The sequence below is a fragment of the Acomys russatus genome, chromosome 32 (assembly GCF_903995435.1).
Source record: "Acomys russatus chromosome 32, mAcoRus1.1, whole genome shotgun sequence".
NCBI lineage: Eukaryota > Metazoa > Chordata > Mammalia > Rodentia > Muridae > Acomys > Acomys russatus.
This window is the reverse complement of record NC_067168.1, coordinates 45,699,739-45,707,620: the sequence shown is the minus strand read 5'-3', so window position 1 is coordinate 45,707,620 and position 7,882 is coordinate 45,699,739. Positions and strand designations below refer to the sequence as shown.

At 47.1% G+C, this 7,882-nt stretch overlaps 1 pseudogene; it reads right to left on the bottom strand.

The window, feature by feature from the left end:
- Positions 1-7,198: 7,198 nt before the first annotated feature.
- Positions 7,199-7,624, bottom strand: LOC127184157 (neudesin-like; annotated as a pseudogene).
- Positions 7,625-7,882: the final 258 nt, after the last annotated feature.

Here is a 7,882-nt window from a genome sequence, read left to right as displayed (position 1 = left end):
GTGTGTGAACTGTGGTTGTGCTCTACAGCGGTGTGTGTGTGTGTGTGTGAACTGTGGTTGTGCTCTACAGCGGTGTGTGTGTGTGTGTGTGTGTGTGTGTGTGAACTGTGGCTGTGCTCTACAGCAGTGTGTGTGTGTGTGTGTGTGTGTGTGAACCGTGGCTGTGCTCTACAGCGGTGTGTGTGTGTGTGTGTGTGTGTGTGTGTGAACTGTGGCTGTGCTCTACAGCAGTGTGTGTGTGTGTGTGTGTGTGTGTGTGAACTGTGGTTGTGCTCTACAGCGGTGTGTGTGTGTGTGTGTGAACTGTGGTTGTGCTCTACAGCGGTGTGTGTGTGTGTGTGTGAACTGTGGTTGTGCTCTACAGCGGTGTGTGTGTGTGTGTGAACTGTGGTTGTGCTCTACAGCGGTGTGTGTGTGTGTGAACTGTGGTTGTGCTCTACAGCGGTGTGTGTGTGTGAAGCATGGCTGTGGTCTACAGCAGTGGGCGGGGAGGGGTGTAATCTACAGCATTGTGTGGGGAGGGTATGATCTATAGCGGTGTTGGGGGGCTGCTCATTAGCAGACCAGACATTAACTGCAGAAGCAGCATTTCCTTTGGTTATTAAATTATTTTAATGTTGACTGAGTGAATAATAACTTTATTGGAAAATTGAAGCTTCTATAAAGAAGAAACATTATCCAAACTCATTTAGTTGAGGGAAGATAATGAAATTTTTTTTAAAGATTGGATAGAACCATTAAAAATCCACTATGCCTCTTTCTTTCAATTTCATTTCATTGTCTATATAAAAGGGTTATATTTTATTTTATTGCCTCCTACATTTTAATTAAAGTTTTATAGTTAATCTTGAAGAAAATGTTCTTTTTTTTTAAAGATTTATTTATGTATTATGCATAGTCTTCTGCCTGCATGTACACCTGCAGGCCAGAAGAGGGCCCCATATCTCATTATAGATGGTTGTGAGCCACCATGTGGTTGCTGGGAATTGAACTCAGGACCTTTGGAAGAGCAGTCAGTGCTCTTAACCTCTGAGCCATCTCTCCAGCACCAAATGTTCTATTTTTAAATATTTACTTTATTACTTATTTATGCATATGTGTGTACATATGCGAAGGTGATCATGGAGGCCTGAAGATGTCCAGTCCCTTGGGGCTAGGTGTGAGTAGGTGCTGAGAACCGAACCTGGGTTCTCTGCAAGAGCGGCAAGCATTCTTCACTCCTGAGCCTTCTGTCCAGCCTCCAAAAAGGAAATTTTAGACCATGGAAGGCACACATGCATAGGAGTTCTTTGAATACTAAAAGCAAAAATTAAAAACAATAATTTTCCTAAGAAACCACTTTGGTCAAGATGATCAACACATCAAGGTGAATGTGAATGCAAGCCACCTCTAGTTCACCGTGAGGACCTGGGTCTGTGTGGCCGGGCCTGGAAGATTAGTGGCCAGTGACGAAAGTGTTCTGTAGAACGTATAAAGCCGAGACTCAAGAGGACATACACTCACCTTCTAAATGGATCCCTTAGGAAGATTTAAAACTCTGGAGACAAAGGCTGTGGGTGGGGCAGCTGTGGGTGGGAAGGGAAGGGGCTGTGGGCAGGGACAGCTGAGTGACACTCAATTGCCAGCAGAAGACACTGGAATGGCTGCGTTGCTAATGCCTGCTGAGAAAGAAATTGAGGAAACTACACCCTTCACAAGAGCCACATGTAATATGAAATATCGAGGTGTAACTCTAACCAAGCAAGTGAAAGGCTTGTATGAAAAAAACTCCAAATCTCTGAAGAAGGAAATTGAAGATAACATCGGAAGATGGAAAGATCTCCCTTGTTCATGGATCGGGAGAATTAACATAGTAAAAATGGCCATCCTACCAAAAGCAATCTACAGATTCAATGCAATCCCTATCAAAATACCTACACAATTTTTTAAAGACATTGAAAGATCAATTCTCAACTTCATATGGAATAACAAAGAAAACCAGAATAGCTAAAACAATCCTGTACAATAAAAGATCCTCTAGAGGAATCTTCATCCCTGATCTCAAGCTGTACTATAGAGCAACAGAAATTAAAACAGCATGGTACTGACATGGAAATAGGCTGGTTGATCAATGGAATCGAATTGAAGACCCAGAAATAAATCTACACACACATGGACACTTGATTTTTGACAAAGAAGCCAAATCTATTCAATAGAAAGAGTATAGCATCTTCAGCAAATGGTGCTGGTCTAACTGGATGTCTACATGTAGGAAAATATGCATGTAGATTTATATTTATCACCATGTACAAAACTCAAGTCCAAGTGGATTAAAGACCTCAACATAAAACCAGAGACACGAAATCTGTTAGAAGAAAAAGTGGAGAAGAGCCTTGAACTCAGTGGCACAGGAGACAACTTCCTGAACAGAACACCAACAGCCCAGGCTCTAAGGTCAACAATTAATAAATGGGACCTCAAAAAAATAAAAATAAAAATAAATGGGACCTCATGAAGCTGAGAAGCTTCTATAAGGCAGGAGATACTGTCAACAGAACAAAGCGACAGCCCACAGCCAGGGAAAAGATCTTCACCAAGACTACATCTGACAAAGGGCTAATATACAAAATATATAAAGAGTTCAAGAAATTAAATACCACCAAACCAAATAACCCAATTAAAAAATGGTATACAAGGCTGGAGAGATGGCTCAGAGATTAAGAGCACTGTCTGCTCTTCCAGAGGTCCTGAGTTCAATTCCCAGCAACCACATGATGGCTTACAGCCATCTATAATGTGATCTGGTGCCCTCTTCTGGAATGCACATATACATGCAGGAAGAGCACTGTATCCATAATAATAAGTAAATCTTTTAAAAAATGGTATACAGAGCAAAACAGAGAATTATCAGAGGAATATCGAATGGCTGAGAAACACTTAAAGAAATGCTCGACATCCTTAGTCGTCAGATAAATGCAAATCAAACCGACTCTGAGATTCCATCTTACACCCATCAGAATAGCTAAGATCAAAAACCCAAGTGACATCACATGCTGGTGAGGATGTGGGAAAAGGGGAACACTCCTTCATTGCTGGTAGGAGTGCAAACTGGTACAACCACTTTGGAAATCAATCTGGCGCTTTCTCAGAAAACTGGGAATAGGGCTACCCAACTATTCTACTCCTTGGAATATACCCAAAAGATGCTCCACCACACAAGGACATTTGCTCAACTATGTTCATAGCAGCCTTATTTGTAATATCCAGAATCTAGAAACAACCTAGATGTCCCTCAGTTGAAGAACTGATACAGAAATTGTACATTTACACTATGGAATACTAGTCAGCTATTAAAAACAAGGAAATCTTGAAATTTGCAGGCAAATGGATGGAACTAGAAATGATCATCCTGAGTGAGTTAACCCAGACCCAGAAAGATACACATGGTATATACTCATTTATAATTGGACACTAGCCCAACAGGGATGTCCCCTGAGAGTCTTCATTTAGTGGGGGATTGGGATAGCTGCTGGAACTTCCTAATGGGACTCCAGGTGAGAGAGGTATGGGAGAATGGAGAAATAGAAGGATTCAGAGGGTCCTGGAACCCTACAAGAGGTCCTGGAACCCTACAAGAAGACCATCAAGGCTGACTGATCTGGACCCAGGAAGGGTCTGCTCAAACTACTGTACCAACCAAGGACAATATATGCAGTAAACCTAGACCCCCAATTCAGATCTAGCCAATGGACAGCACATTCTCCACAGTTGTGTGGAGAGCAGGGACTGACTCTGACATGAACTCTGTTGCCCCCTATTTGACCACTTCCCCTTGGTGGGGAGGCCTGGTGGCACTCAGAAGAAAGATAAGCAGGCTACCATGATGAGACCTAATAGGCTCTGATCACATGGTGGGAGAGGAGGTCCCTTTCTGTCATAGGCCTAGGGGAGGGGAATAGGGTGAAAGGGGAAGGGAGGGGGGAACAGGAAGATACAAGTGAGGGGATAACAATTGAGATGTAATCTGAATAAATTACTTAAATAAAAGAATTTTAATTTACAAAAGGATGGAGACAAAGGCTGTGGGCGGGGCAGCTGTGGGCGGGGCAGCTGTGGGCGGGGGTAGGGGTAGGGGGGTGGGGAGAAGGGGCGGGACTGTGGGCGGGGAAGCCCGAGTTAAGCTCTACTGCCAGCAGAAGACACTGGTGTGGCTGCTGCTGGCAGTGCCTGTTGGTCACTCTTTCAGATAGCTTGGATTAGAGCCTTATCCATTTTTAAGGATCTCAGGACAGTCCAGGAAGAGCACATCAGACAAGTGCTCGGCATGCAGGGCTGTCACATCAAGTGGCTGGTCACATGTGTCTACACCCAGAAAGCACTGCAGAGGAAATGTGGGCTGGCTATAAATCCCCAACCAGCCCCCAGCGACATACTCCCAACAACGCTCCGCGTGCTAACAACTCCATGGCCTTCCTAAACCGTACCGCTGACTGAGGACCACCAGACTGTGGTGGATATTTCACATCCAAGCATCATTGTCTGCATTAGGGTTTCCTATGCCGTGTCCCCATGAATCCTGCGGCTCTATGAAGGCTCCACTGACTGCCGCAATCCAGTTTGCACAAGAGCAGATGAAAGATGTGGTCAAAATGTAGGAAAAAGAATGTGGCGGTTTGAATGAAAAATGTCCCTCATAGGCTCAAGTATTTGAACACTTGATCCCCAGTTGCTGGCATGGCTTGAGGGGGTTGTGGAACCTTTGGGAGATAGTGCCTTGCTGGAGGTGTCACTGGGGGAGGGGCTTAAGGGCTTATGGTCCCTCCCCACTTCCTGTTCCTACTCTTTGTGTTGTGCCTGTGGACAGAATGTGTGATCGACCAGCGTTCTGCTCCCATTGCCTCTTGCCTTCCCCAGCACTACATCCCGCTGGAGCCAAAATAAGCTCTTTCTTAAGCTGGTTTTGATTGTGGTATTTCATCACAGCAACAGAAAACTCATACAAAGGAAGGGCTTTATTTTATGACCTTCAAAAGCAGAGGGTTATCTGGACTTGGTGGCACATCCTTATAAGCCCAGCCCTGGGGAGACGGAGGAAGGAGAGTGTCAGACCAGCCTGGTGATGTAACGTGCTCTGAGCCAGCCTGACTCTATAGGGTGAAATCATCATTCTGAAAACCAAGGGCTGGAAACATAGTTCAGTGGAAGAGTGCTTCCAGCCAGAAAAAAAAAAAAAAAAAAAAAAAAGACAAATAACAATAGTACACTAAAGAAAGTGTCAACAAACACTTGTTACAGGCAGAAACAATGTTTCTCTCTGTCACCTTCTGTCTGCATAACCAGCTCTTGTGTTTCCAGACCTGGGATCGGCTGTCTACTTTTAAGAAAGTTTTCTGCTTCTGGGTGACGGGATCGGCTGTCTACTTTTAAGAAAGTTTTCTGCTTCTGGGTGACAAGGGAGCTAGGAGCCTGCCTGATGCTTCCAAACAGTTTGGAAGTTTATGAACTGGCACACTCAAGACTGGAAAGTGATGCAGAAATATCAGCTCACCGCCCAGAATAGGTATGACACCATCAGTAATGGTGTCTCGCACCGCACCCTAGACACTCGCTTGTCTTGTGCACCAGCGGCCACTGTGAACTCTGCACCACAGGGACACATCCCATCCTAGCATCTGGTCTGTCCCAGTTCTTGGTAACAATGGAGTTGAGGCAAGAGAGGGACTGAAGTACGGCTAAGAGCCGCCAGGTCAAGCCTGGGTCACACAGGATCTCCCAGTTTTCCCTCCGTCGTCTATTTCCCTTCCCTTCTCTATGGAGCCACTGCTCACAAAAGCACTATAAGGGATCAGACAAGCATCCCTTTGAGAGAAAGATCTCTGACGTGATTACACGCAGAGAACATACCCCTATCCCCTGAAGGGCTAACACATCCGTATTATTTTTCCTGCAGGAGCAACACCCTAGTTGGATGTCAGCCAACACAGAAAGGTCTTGAAGGGATGCACGGCCTCAGTGTGAAAACCGTTCCTTACCCGCTTCAGCTGGGGAGGAGACCAGACACCGAGGAAGACGAAAGCCTTGGAACAGACGCTGAGCTCAGTTTCTCCTCTCCTTCTGATGTTGTGACCAAAGCAGCTTAGGGGAGGAAGGAGTTATTCCAGCTTAGACTACCAGATCCCAGTCCATCACTGAGGAAAGCCATGGTGGGAAGTCAAGCAGGAACCACGAAAGAATGCTGTCTGCTCACCCTCTCACAGGCTTGTACTTAGGTAGCTTTCTTATACGGCCCAGGATCACTTGGTAGGGATGGTGCTGCCCATGGTGGGCCGGGCTTTCCTTCATCAATTAACAATCAGGACAACCGCCACAGATGTGCTCACCTGTCAGTTTGATCCGTGAAGTCCCTCGGTTGAGACGCTCTTATCAGGTGGCTCCAGGCAGCGTGGACCGTTAAAGCTAAGAAAGCCTTGTTTCCCTGTAGCGCCCAGGTTTGGATGTCACTGGCTCTGGTCCCAGGGGCCATGCTCTCGCTCATACGGTTCCGACTCTGGCACAGTCTAAGGAGCACACCAGCTGCCTCTGTGTTCTGTCCCTTTCTTTCTAGAGAAAATGGCACAGGACCTCCAGGTGAAAGGGCTCAGTGAGACGTATCAAAGTCAAAAAGAAGCCTACCCAAGCCACGTTCCCCGTGGAGACTGATGATGGAGCGGGCAGAGAGGACAAGGAAGCCTGGCCTCTGTGCTCCGCCCTCATTAAGGAGTCACACAGACATTGTAACAGATAGGATGGAAACCCAAAAGCCTCCTGATGCTCCAGGCAGGTGCAGACCGTACCAGGTGCAAAAGATAATTAAGAAACCACAAGTGAACTAAATCTAATTCACTGAGGCCACCTGGATTGTACCTGGAGACAAATGACACATGCCATCAACGCTCATATAGCGCCAGCTCACGTCAACAGGCTGCAGAGCAAGTCACTTCTGCAGTTTCTGAGGTGGGGCTTGATGGCAGCCGGCCAAGTGTCCATCAGCCTGTGATTACAGGTGGTGGGGCGAGGGGCATGGTGGTAGATGCGCTGCCGCATGCTGCCCTTGTTAGCTTCCTCTAGTGTTATTTTTTTCCAGATGAAGCATCCACTCCATTCAATGCCCGGGGCTCGGAGGCAGCTGGTTCCATGGGACATTTAACACCTGTCTCCGCACCTCACCCAGGGCCAGCCCTCACAGATCAACTGGGGGCAGGTCTCCCTCAGGCGTGGAGACCAGGTTGGGGCTCCTCAAGTGTCCCGGGGCCAAGGAGGCAGCAGTAGAGTATTTGGCTTTGCACACCTTGCTGCAGACATCATCCAGGACCTCCAGCTCCTTGGCCACAGGGTCCTGTAGGATCATGAATGAGGCCTGCAGAACCCAGTGACATCTTGGCCACACCTCTGGTGCGGTCCTTGTCAGTCAAGGCATCATAAGGCGCCACCATCTATTCAAGTCCTTCCCCAAAGTGATGTCAAGTGCCACCAAACAGATGAACTGATTCTCCTTCCCACTGCCACAGCGGGCCAGCAGGGACAGGCGCTCTGCGGGGCACAGTGTCTGCTCTGCCCAGGATGTGGGCACCAGGGCCAGGGCCAGGGCCAGCACCAAGGTGAGCATCACCAGGGGCCAGGCGTGTGGCCTACCAAGGACCACTCCTCTTCTCTTTTTAATTTGAAGAATTATTTTTAATTAAGTGTGTGTGTGCTCATGTGTGTGCATGAATGCATTCCTGTGTGTGTGTGTGTGTGCATGCATGCATTCCTGTGTGTGTGTGTGTGTGTGTGTGTGTGTGTGTGTGTGTGTGTGTGTGTAAGGAGGCCAGAAGAGGGCATTAGATTCCTGGAGCTGGAGCTACAGGTGGTTATGAGCTGCCCA